General features: G+C 39.2%; 1 long non-coding RNA gene across 1 annotated transcript in view; it reads left to right on the top strand.

Annotated features, from left to right (window-relative positions):
• Window positions 1–251: 251 nt before the first annotated feature.
• The window catches only part of LOC135314785 (uncharacterized), a 216175-nt gene continuing 203330 nt past the window's right edge, over window positions 252–13096 (top strand). Inside the window, exons 1-2 of the long non-coding RNA XR_010374270.1 lie at window positions 252–616; window positions 1678–1777. This is a non-coding gene — a long non-coding RNA (uncharacterized LOC135314785). The remainder of the gene's footprint in view (window positions 617–1677; window positions 1778–13096) is intronic.

The raw sequence follows: 13096 nt of genomic DNA on the forward strand, positions 1-13096 counted from the left end.
ATTTAGTGTAGTCTATGTATAGCTGTGTATTAATCTTTATATAAGTAGTTGTAAACCATGTTGCACTTACAAAGACTTTCGAGTGACTGAGCAGTTAACAGATGAACGTAAGTATGTATTGCATTTCAAATATGTCTCCTCGTATTTTTTGGCAGACCTAGTAAACAAACAGAGTAAACTGAAACTCTGAGCAGTTACTTATCAACTGCCTTTGACGGTAATCTGGATTTAAATAGTGTCTGGAGGATACTTCTGCTTGGATGAAGGGTGGCTGAGCAAGGCAGCTGACAGGATGCAAATATCACCTAGACTAAATGGCAATGAGGATTTTTGATCTCCTGATTGGACAAAATGTCAGAGGCATGCAGTGTACGAGTGATCTTGTTCAATGCTGAAGGGGGGGATGGCTGCATGTGCACTTTCTCCTCCACTTGATACTGCTTTTAAGACCTTTGCATTGGAGATACTGAGGTTGCCACAGTGTTCCAGGTCATGCAATTGGAGTGCTGCAACATGCTCCACTGGGGACAGAGCCTGCAGCTGAAAGCCACTAGAAGAACCCAGCCAGGGCAACTGTGATATCCCTTTTTTTCCGTTGCCTCCTATGACTTTTCAGGTACACCATAATGGGCTTGGTTATGTTTCTGGGTCTTCTTTGTTGTTGTTGGTTTGGTTTGGTTTGGTTGGGGTTTTTTGTTTGTTTTGGTTTGGTGTTTTGTTTTAATTCCTATGGATTATGGCTGTGGTTACTTTAAAAAGGACTACTGTATACAAGGGTGGATGTGATAATATTGATCAGGTGGTACTTTTGGCTTATGTTAGTACTTCTGTTAGAGAGGGCAGGTGGCTGGCCATTCTAGTAAAAGACACCTAGTATATCTTTATCCTGACAGGGCAACCAAGTCTGGTAGCATTTAGATTAGGATTGTTAGCTTTTGGATTGAATTGCAAGACCATTTTTTCCAGGCAATTGATAGATATGTGTGGGAAAGAAGTGTTCAGAAGTAAGGATTTCTTCTCAATTTGGCTTGGGGATTTTCTTAAGGATTTTTAAAAATAATTTTTGATGTTGCTTTAATAGAATGATGCAATAGGTTCTGGACAATAATGATGAAGGTAGTGCCTGAATTGTAACAGCAAAGAAGCCTGTATTTTCCTGAAGCTTTTCAAACAGTTTGTTTAACTAATTAAAAAGAACAGAATCCCATGCTACCACTTGGGTTTACCATGCCGTTTTTCCTCTGAGAGCCATGGTAAATGCAGTAACCTTTTGTCTAATACTCTTGCAGTGTACACTGCAATATGCCAGTATCTGCTGATTGTATTAGAGGGAAACCCATAAGTGCAGCTGACTGAAAACTTTTCTACACTAAGGTGTTGGAATTGGAGGTTCTTTTCAGTGATGATGTTGGATTTGGTGCTGGATCAGGCTGGATGTCACTTGTAGAAAAGGTACACGCTATGCAGATAAAATTTGAGGTGGTGGTGTGCATGGTCAAATACTCTCCTCCTAGTCTTGAATAATGGGCTCCAATCTGCTTCTAGATGTCTCCAGTCCACCTCAATATGTGTGAGACTTCAAAGCACAAGGTTAAAATGGCTTTATCCTTCATAATCCCCTTAAATTTTTCCCTGGAAGTGATAGCAACAATTTTTACTTTATTGCTTTGTCTGCAGGAGCAGGAACCTTGCACCAGACAGCCCTGTCCACCTGCCCCTGGTTTGCGTGCTGTATTGGAGTCTGCCTTGGCCCCCGAAGCTGTGTCAGCTGGCATTAGTGAGTTGACCCATATGACCTCTGCAGCGTTTTGGGAACAGGAGCAGATAACACTTGGACTTTGCTAATCCCTGCAGGGCTGTCTCTTGCTTGCATCCTGCATGGAGAAGAGGTGGCCAGTGTCTGTCCCTTATGCTCTAAATGCTGTCTGTACCTCAGGAAAAGCTAAGTTTTCTAACAATGATCTCAGGGATGTTATATATTACCTTCTTACCCGGCTAGTTAAAAAAATAAATTATACTTTTACTTACATGGCAGGTGCTTTCAGCAGAAAAGTGCCAATTTTTCCAAAATCTTTCATGGTATAACTGCTTTCTCTAATGCACATACACACATTTCTTACACCAATAAAAAGGGCTTTTCAGCTATAGATCTCTGGAACAAGTCACATCTAGTTGCTAATTAGATAAGTGACAGATGTTTGTTGACTTCCTCTCGTCTATCAAATGCACATCTCATTGCTTTTTCTTTTGCATACATCCATTCTTGGAATTCATATAGAACAGGAGTTGCAACATAGACCCTCAAATATTTTCCTTTGCTGATCTGTATGCTTTTTTCTCTCACCGGTGTATCAGACTCCTTCTCTGCAAGAACACAAAATTACACTTTTCATTAGAACCTGCAGGCAGGGCTGCATAGTGCACATGCATTCCTGCTGATGACAAAGGCTGGAGTCTAGCGTGGCCCTGCAAAGATACCTCAGTGTTTGGAACAGAAAGTTTCCCACTTCTTACACTGTCATGCAAGACAGAGAGCCCCTGTTAGAGCTCTCTGGACCAGAGCCCGAGGGATGGTCTTAAGTCACTAGGCAGAGCCAGAAACTGGTTCAAATGTCAATTGGATTTGTGAAGGGAAAAAAAAAATCCCAGTGCTTACCATCATGCTGGGGATGAACTGGACCCTTTGGAGCCCGGTTTCCCCCTGAGCTGCAACACAGGTGCTCAGCCTTTCAAAAAGAGAGAGTCACACTGCAGATAGAGAAAAGGTACATAAATGCAGTGTTGATCCACTATTGTTCATATTCTTTGCTTATTTGGCACTTCTGCTATTTAGCAGGATAATTTACCTAGGCAGCTGCAGTAATTTTTTGCATAAATGGGAGAAAAGTGAAATGGACTTCTACATGCATGTGTACTAAAAGCATTTGGAGACAGACTTTTACCAAGGCATCGTTAGTCCCCAGAGTTAACTCCCTGTTGAGATGAATAGGGTAATTCATGTATTTATTATGTGTAAAGCCATAGCTCAGCCAGGAGCAACATCCCTTACTTTAGAATGTTTATCTTAGCAGCTATCAAGATTGAAAATTAACTCCTCCAGTTCTTAAAAGCAAAGTTCTATCATACAGAGTTGGCCTTGGCCAGGAAAATAAAAAATGTATCAAATTAATATAGATACTAATGACTCTCCTTTGGCTCTCTTCCACATCCAAAGTTAATCTAAGAACCAAAACAATATCTTGAAATGGCTTCCTTTTAATGATCTTTGCAACATAATTTTCAGCATTTTTTTTTAAACTATTAATCACTAAGTTTTGGTAAAACTGGTGCTTTCTTGCCTCCTTACTGCATCATTATAGAGAAGTGAATCCCAGAAATCAGCATATGCTAATGCTATCATGGGTGCTATGTTGTATTGGCCATGGACTTTTGTACAGCAGAAGGCTTTCGGTTCTTTACTTACATCTGAACTCAATAAGTCAGTTATAATGACAGCTACCAGCTCCATCAGCATTCTGACAGTTAAAGATAAAAAATGTTACTGGTTTATTTCTTGGAGGATTTCTTGTACATAGTTTCCTTCTGTGAGGCTTAAATGAAGCAGAAGTTGACCAGAAAAACTTTAGGTAATATTGGCAGAGGGGGCACTACACTCTTGTAATCATGCTTTTTCCACCTAATACTATGTGGTGTGGGTTGACCTTGGCCAGCTGCCAGATGCCCACCCAGTGGTTCTTTCCCTCCCTCAACAGAATGGGGAAGAAATAAGATGGAAAAGCTCATGGACTGAGGTAAAGACAGGGAGATCACTTGCCAGGAACCATCAAGGGCAAAACAGACTCAACTTGAGGAAAATTAATGTAATTTATCGCCAGTTAAAATAGATTTGGATAATGACAAACAAAGACAAATTGCTCCATTTCCCCACCCCCTTTTTTTCCCAGGTTCAAATCTACTACTTCATTCCCAACTCCTCCATACCAAGCAGTGCAGCAGGGATGGGGAATGGTGGGTGGTCAGTCCTTTACAGTTTCTTTCTGCTGTTCCTTCATCTTCATAGTTTTCCCTTGCTCTAGCTTGGGCTACAGTGTGGGTATCTGCTCCCCCATGGTCTCCCCACAGGCTGCAGGGGAATCCCTGCTCCAAGGCCTGGAGCGCCTCCTCCACACCCTTCTCCTTCAACCTCAATGCTTGCAGGGCTGTTCCTCACACTCTTCCTCATGCTTTCCCTCACACTTTCCCTCACATTTTTCCTCACACCTTCCCCCACGCTCTCCCCTCGCTGCCAGACAGCATTTGCCCTGTCTCAAATATGATTCAACAGAGGTGCCACCAGTATGGCTGAGGGGCTCAGCTGTGCCCTGCGCTGGGTGGCCGCAGAACTGGCTGGAACTGGCCATGTCCAGCACGGGGCAGCCCCAGCCTCTCCTCACAAAGACCCTCCACAGCCCCCACTGCCAGTGCCTCAGCATGGACACCCAACACATACTAATCAAGTATTTTTGTAACTGAGAGCTTGACAAGAATGACTGATTGATTTACTATAATGTTTATACTGGTATTTTCAAAATCTTGTAGTTGGAAGATGAAAAACTGAGTGCTTTGGAGGTAGTAAAGCCAAACAAAGCAGTAAACACAAGCCTGCAAAGGAACTTGGCCCTAACGTATACATAAGGCTCTTGGGGGCCATAAAGTGTTTCTCATCATGGCAACCATGCCAGAGAAAGGTACCTAATTCGGGGAAGGACTTTTCTTCAGCAGAAGGCTGCAGCAGATTCTGTGCCACAGAGACATAGGAGGACACGTTAACCCAGGTACAGCTCTGGGCAAACCCTAAATGACCAAAGGGGAGGAATGACTTCCATGGGACAGTGTGGATTTCCTTCCCCTAATTCTAGATGCAGTTACAATCCTGAGGCTAGCTTTGGTCAGGGCAAGCTCATGCTACCTCTGCAACAGCAGTGTGGCTATACCCTGCAGGGAATCGGCCAAGGTGTCTAGCAGACAACAGTATACTGGCCTCTCTGACAGATGCCATTGGCATGTATATGTAGCACTGCTATTTCTCTTCTTTCCTTGTTGGCAGGAAAGAGATGGAGTCTGCCCATGTTACAAAGCAGATGAAAGACATTTGCAGAATGGTGGGTGGTTTGGCATTTCCTCCTTGTAGATGCAGCTGATTTTGGAGGCGAAGTCAAGAGGGAGAACTGTGCCTGCTGCTGGGTTTATTTACTCTTTGCTGTAGTTATTCCCACCTGTCATCACTATAAACTTTTTTCTATCTGTAAGCATGTGGCATGTTAACAGAAGTAGCTAAATTTAGCAGCTGGCTTTGAGAATTTAGCTCTTCCACTGCTTTTTTATATAATGGGTGATCACATAGCAAAATGACAGGTGGTGAAGGAAAGAGCAAGCAGGACTATTTTTCATGGAACTAAAATGTAAAGAGTTGCATTTCTCTTCACTCCATCAATGCTGAATTCCTTTGGTGTCAAGTGGGTGAGGCTGCCTGGTTACATAGAGAAGCACCTACACCTTAGTGGCATTTCCATTGCCCGCTTCCATAGCCAGTGTAATTAGTCATGCTCACTGCAATCATTTGACTCAAACCTTTATGTATGGGAGTTGTCAGGCTTTTCTTTCACTTGTACTGGCTGGGCTTTTTTTCTCTTTTGTAGCCATTTGAATGGAAGTTATTTGCTGTGATTTTGGGGTGAGGTTTTTTTGACATGAAGGAGAAAAAATTTACATTTATTTTAAGGCTGACTCTGATGCAGGTGAAATGTTTAGCAGGATAAGGGAGTACTGGTTAGAATCAGTTATAGCTTGATTGACTGGCTTTGGCTGGCAATCAGTTTTATCTGGGAATTTTGCAATGCCTAGAAAAATTTACTCAGTCCTCACAAGGTGGGAACTTTGCTTATGTGCACACATTTGATTTGGAAGATTCACTCTTTTATAGATCTGTATCTGCTGTGATAAATTGGATTTAATGATCAGCAGGAGGGTGTCGAGATAAATGCTTTTACTATAACCAAATTATATTGCACCAAATTTACTTCTTAAGGGACCATTTGACTCTTCTGTGCAGTGAGCAAAAGAAACTTGGCACATCCTGTGCTTAGATACAGATACATGCAGATTATGTGGATTCAGTATCATCTGTTGTACTGTGTTTAATGTTGGTTTATTTAGTCTGTGATATGCCACTGAAATGTGGCTGTATTTTTTCTCTCCACTTCCAAAACTGTAATCCTACAGAATAGTAAAATTTCACATTTCTGTAATTCCTAGTTTTACTGTAGCCCAATGTGTAACTTCTTGATGTGGCTAATTCTGGGATGAAATACAGGAACTGGCTAGAAATCCAGTGACATTACACACCCCTCTGAGATGGGGAGCAGGGTGGTGTCCAGTGAGGGAGCAGTGGAGAGAACGTTTGGCAATCAAAACATAATTAACCAGGACAGAATTTGTACAGTACAGTAACATTACGTGCCAGGCACTGTAGAGGGAGAAATGCTTAGGCTCAGGTTCTCATCCAGAGGTTGAAACTTCAGTATCCTGCTGGAGCATGTCTGCTATTGGAAGCATTATATTTAGACCAAACTCTAATGAATAGAAGAGCCTGAGAAAGTGCCTGGTATCATTATTACACTCCACTTGATGATGAAAAGAAGTATGTTCACCCTTATCTCTGATAGGGGCAAAAATGAAATCTTAAAACACTCAATATTTGAGCACTGTGTTTCTCATGTAAGCAGCTCTTCAGAGATCTTCCATAAGATGCTGATTTCACCACATCTTGCTGACTTGCCACGTCTAGCAGGATGGTAGTACACAGGGTAAAATGGCTGTAACTTAAAGTAGGATTTATTTCTTATACTGTATTAAATTTATGTTATAATACGTGACATCTAGAAGCTCATTGGGAACCTCGAGACAGTGGTTATACAGGTATAAGATAACGTTCTATTTTATTTGTGTACTGAAGTGCATTTACAGTAACAGGATCAGCTTTTAGAGACTTTTACAAAGAGCTGGCAAAATGACTTGGGCTAGAGATAGACCATAAGCATTGCCAAGACATAATAAGGAATTATAATATAATGATGACTAGCAGACTAAATCACTCGAGTTCTGCAAAAAGAGGCCAATTCTATGTGTGTCACTTGAACTGATGGTGAAGATTTCGACTGTATGTTTTTTGCTTGCCACCTCATGTAAATTCTTGTGCAAAAGAACATTTTTTCTTTTTAGGTGTAGTCACAAGATCAAATATAGCAGTGTTGAGAAATAAAGCTGAAATGTAGAAATTGTAAGACTTATTTTTAAAAGTATGCTGTGTATGCATATGCATATGTCTGCAGAGCTGCATCTATACATGCATGCGCACATCTGATGAATGAATTTTAAGTTTTTCTAAAGAGTAATCAATTTCTTTTTGTCCTTTATGAAAGTGATAATATGGGTAACACACTAAGACTTTTCTAGGCTGATGCAGTCTGCTTTTAGAAAGTGCTTTCTTTAAGGCTGTATCCAAAAGGTCACCACCCCGGTGTAGAGGAGAAAAGTAATAGAGCTCTGGCAGTCAGAGACAAATAGTTTTCTACCTTAGTACACATCTCTGCTACTAAAAGTGTACTGCAGCAAGGAAATACATTTACAGGGGTTTTTTTACATAACAGTTGCAATGCCCTTAAGAGCCCCCGGTTGTTTCCATATTCTCCTCTCCTGTTGTCCTGCAGTATAGCTGCAATAAAAAGCATGTTTACAGGGAACTGGTACTGCTCTGTGAAGTGTTTCTCAATAAGCATTACAGCCCAAAAGCATGTGTTTTGACAGCTTTGAAAGTGTTCTCAGATAATAATATGGAGGTTCCTACTTTTTTCATTACAACAGTTCTTTACCTAAGTGTAGGTATCTTTCACAATTTTATTTTATATTGGTCTTACTGTAAGTGTACCTGTGAAGGTAAAAAGCAGGTAGGGGCAGACTGGCCTTGTAATTGCCATACGTCTGCTTGGCCATAATCTGTGTCTGGGGTAGCTGCTTCTACCTGTGCTGAATTCCCTCACTGCTGAGTGGTGGACACTACCTGTACCCTCTGCACAGGTGTAACAGATTATTGGGCTATTTTTCCTGTGTATTAGCTTTGTTTCTTTTAATCCTTCCCCTTTGATCCTTCTTTTTCTTTATGTATCCCAACAACCAGATTTTTGCTTATAACAACTATCTTATTTCATATCCTGTACCTAGAAGGGGCTTTTCTTTCTTGAGTTCCGCCATTTTCCTCATCAGTGTTGCCTCTGTCCCTTTTGTTGAGCTCCATAAACTTGGTCCCTACTGTTTAGCTGGATAGGGAGACCCTGTGAGTCTCTCCCCTTGTTCTGCTTTGATCCTACACCAAATAGAAGCTGGTTTATTACCTTCTGCATCTTAACCCATGTTCTCCTGACATACCTGTTGATGCAGCTTACCCGTGTGTCTTTTCCACCCCACTAATGTTGCCACCTTGATCAGCCATTTCTTTCTTCCTAAGCACTTTCAAGAGCTGTTGCCTCTGCTGACATTTTTTTGGATCACCCTCCCCAAATGAACTGTAAGAACTATGAAAGTGTCTCCTGTCATCAGTAATTTTGTTTATACTACTGAAGAAATTTTGAACCAATACGTTCTGTTTTATGGTCAGCCGTCACCTAGTGTTTCCTCATTTTGTTTTGGTATCAGCACTGGGGAAAAGACATAATTTTTTACATTGTTTTTGTATCGCACTTAGCACAAGGAGCCCTGCTGATAGGAACTATGGTTCTCCCCCAGGCAACCAACAGGAAAAAATTTAATAAAAATCTTGATCTGTCTTGGTCCAGCTATTCAATAATATATAAATAATCATAAGTGAATTGGTACACTTTCTACAATAATGAAACACATATTAGGTGTTGGGTTTTGATACAACGCATTTGACAATAGATGTACATCAGATATGGACATTTTAATGTTGTATTATTATCTGTAAGAATGGCTGAGTGTTACATTTTAAATAACAGGTGAATGAAATAGACCAGCAGCATAATGGGGTAGAGTGAAATCTGGTGAAGTCAACATTGCGAGTTCCTATTGAGGCACATATGTATATTTGTTTCTTGTTTTTCTTAATTTGCCCATATAGCTTTAACAACTCAGAAAGATGTTAAGAGAATCTTCAAAGCAAAATACATCAAAATATGAAATTGATAATACATTAAAATTGTCTGAATTCGGACATAGAAAAAGAAGCAAATGTCATTCAGTGAAATGTCATTCATTGTCATATACAGCCAGTATATAGAATAGCAATATTTAAAAGTTCACTCTTCTAATAATTACTAATGCCAGTGCTGTTCTCCATGTTGCATGTAGAAGGAAATATCTGAAGCTTTTTCTTTTTTGATACAGGAATAAATTTATGGTGTGCACTTAGTCTCTCTCCTGGTATATGAGGATAGAGTTTTTGCTACCTCTATAATGTATTTGCTGTCTGAGGAACAGTGCCATGAACAATTGACCTCAGTTTTTCTTATGCAGCAGAAAGAGTATAGCATAAAAGCTTAAACTTACTTTGTTACTTCTAAAAGAACATGAATGAATAAAATGAAATTGTGTATGTTACCACAAGGGTTGTATCCCATCCCATTAATGTATAATTCACATGGTTAAATAATAACGAAAAGTTTGCAATCACAGTTCAAGAGCCATTTCAAAGACATTATGCATGGATGCAAAAGCAAAACTCAGTTTCACCCTTGCCCCTAAGAATGAACTATGAATCCAGGCTCCTGAGTAAGAAACAGAAAATCTCTTTACAGCTCTGTCATTAACCGAGTGTGTCTCATCTTTAGCCATATGGTTGGTAATTAGAATAACACATGAAGTTGGAAAAAAGTGTTCCTATTAAAATGAGCAAGTTCGTAGCTCTTGTGCAGGTAAAATTACTCCTGCAGTTCAATGCTAGTATAAATAATGTTTTAATTACGTTTTGCATCTAATATTATCAGCAGTCCCACTTCAATAGCTATGCAGAGTTTTGTAGATTATTCCAGCTGTGAAGAAAAAATTATGATGGAGTTTGTCATCTCTAAGAGTACCTGTGAATTACAGCATGCACAGGAGAAGGAATGCACAGAAAAGCACAATACTGAAATAGCAAAGGAGAGAAATACGAAAGGAAAACAACAGAAAAGAGGTTCCAAAAATACAGTCTCAGAAGGAAGTTCAAGGAAAGTAGATACATTTGATCTAGAAAAAAAGAAGGCTAAAGGAGATCAGGAGAGGGAACTAGAGAAACAGTAACAGAGGTAGAGAGCCTTGAACAGCTGCTCTGGCTGTCTTGAACAGCCCTCTATCAAGGCATCCTCTGGTTGGCACTCTTTAAAGATGTGGTGGACATTAGTCTTTATTCTTGTCCACCTCAGCTCTTTCTTACGTGTCCCTGCCCAGAACACACACACACAAGCCTCATCCTTATGTTTGCTTCTAGTTTTGGTGGAAACGTGTCCTTGTATATTTTTAAAAGTAAAGGACACTGGTTAAATGTACCAGTTTCAGAAAGCTGAAGTGCCATCTGTGACAACATCTTAAGCCAATCAGCAGCTATAACATTCAGAGTGAAGCTAGTAAATATTTACAGTATGTCCATACATGTGTGCCTTTGCGTAATTGCCTTGTTCGCTATCTATAGAGTGCTTTTTAATGCAAAAGAGTTGTTTAACTACATTGTGAGAAGGAGTAGGTAGTTTGGGAGGTTATAGTGGGCATGCAACTCTTCACACAAATAAGCATGGGTTTGACCTTGTTTAGCAGTAAAAGTCAGTTAAATGAGAAGGTTCTTTGCCAGTATATGCAAAATCAGGGTAGAATTTTAGTCAGGCTTTCAGAAAGCAATGGTAGTGTTCTGGGGAGCTTTTACAGAAAGGCACAGGAATGAACAGGAGGATCCTAGAAAAGCTGGAAACCAGAGTAACCTCTGATAAGAATAGATTAGATGCCTACCTCCAGTGTAAGCCAGCTGATGACATTCTGGTGTAAACCAGGAGAGAATAACCTGCCTGTGAATTGTTCAGTTTTGTGATATGTGCATTTTTTTTAGGTTCACCCTATGCTAACAAAACTGCTTGTAACAGATATACACAGTAGGCCAATCATTGCTCTTACACATGCAATTCCCATTGAAATCAGTACATTTAAGTAAAGATTGCTTTGTTTTTATAGAAACATTTTTTCTGAGTGACTACAAATTTAGTGAGAAAAGCACCAAAAAGTTACCAAGCTTGTAGAAGCAAGAGATTTTTTTTTCTGATAACAAGTTAAATTTTCTTATCTTTTGGATGTGGGGAGTAGGCCAATTTTCTACCTGTTAAGGAGAGCAGAGACAAGGCAGACTTTCAGGTGGCATCCCTTACAGCTAAAGAGGCTCTCATTTTTACTGTATTTTGATTGTTATGATACAAAATTGAAATAATTCAACAGAACTCTTCCAAGGGCTGTAATAGGATTTCACAATGAGAAGTGTGGTGGGTATTGCAGGAAATTCTTTCCATGTGCTGTAGAGCAGGTGTACATCTCGTAACTGAACAGGGGGTGTTGTGTCTTGAAATAATGGAATTATGCATTTAGAAGTTCTCACAGAGAAACATTTTGCAGACTTGCTAGTTTGTTAGGCTACTGCCTTTTTCTTTTTAAAGTCCAATCTGAATATATTTCTTTATGTAGCAAAGTAGATATGCTTTTGCCATTTCAGCTTATTCTGCCTACTCTATAAAGGGATAGAGGCAAAGCAGGCAAAACAAGAAACAAAACAACCTTCAATTTTGTTTTAAATAGAAAAGCTGATATTCATAGATTTTTTTTTTATTTCATTTTTAGCTTTTTTTTTTTCTTAAGGTCAAAAGGGACCATTTAGCTTATATGGTCTGACCTTGACTTGCCTTAATTTATTAACAACATCAGTTCTGGTGATAAAATTGTTTCTGATGATGATACAGAAATACAGTCATGTTCAAGAGCTAGTATATCTTCACATACCATCTAAGACTATTATACGTGTGTGTATCTGGGCTTCGATATACAGACACATTCTTATTGATGCATTTATTTGCATCAGTGAAATATTTGGTCTTCTGTATCATTAACAAATTTATTCCATTTGCACAATTCTCTTTCTGAGCACATTTTTGAGTGCTGGTTTCTGAGAGGCAAATCTTTCAGATTGTGCTAAGTAGTATATCATCGAGTTTGCAAATGTAACAGTCCAATAATTGTTTTAATACAGGTGGTCTTGACATTTTATTCAATGAAATATATAATTTTTAAAAAGTGTTGGTTTAGATTTATCTGAAAATGCATTTCCATACCTTTTAAACTCAATGAATATGGAGCTCCTGCGGGCAGTTCATATTTAACATGTTTCACATGTGGGTAAATGATAGCTTTACTCCTGATGGTAATGTATTTCTCATTAATTATAAAATGCTTGCTACAGAGACTGAGAAACAAGTTATTGAAACAGTCACTACTGATTGCCATGTAATAGGAAAGCAATTTTAAATAACCCAACAAATAGACAATTTAGGAGACTTTAAGATGATACAAGTAATTATGAGATTTCTTATTATTTTCTTGTACTTCCTTATGTATTTTTTTAGACATCTGTCACTTCTCTTACTGCAAAGGGAACTGGAAACACGTTCTTGTTCTGCAGTTACATAAACTTAGCACAATGAATACTGAAGTAGACTAATGGATGAGTTCTAGTACATGTAAAATTAGTTCTTTATGGTTCTGACTTAGAAGTATGCTTAAGTGAGTGCTTAGCTTTAGATATGTGCTCAAATCTTAAGTATACTATAAACCAATTTTAAGCACTGAGCAGAAAAGAATGAAGGCAAATCCTTCAAATTTTAAAAATTTATTTAATGTGCATAGATCAAAAGTCATTTCCCCTAAAAGTTCCTTATTTATTTCATGTTCACTGTCACAGTACTTATAACAAAGGTTCCAGTCCTGAGCCTGACTTTGCAGGAGGTGTGATGTTTGCAGACTCAGGGCCTGAATTCTG

This window comes from Phalacrocorax carbo, chromosome 8 (genome assembly GCF_963921805.1).
Source record: "Phalacrocorax carbo chromosome 8, bPhaCar2.1, whole genome shotgun sequence".
NCBI classification, from domain to species: Eukaryota; Metazoa; Chordata; class Aves; order Suliformes; family Phalacrocoracidae; genus Phalacrocorax; species Phalacrocorax carbo.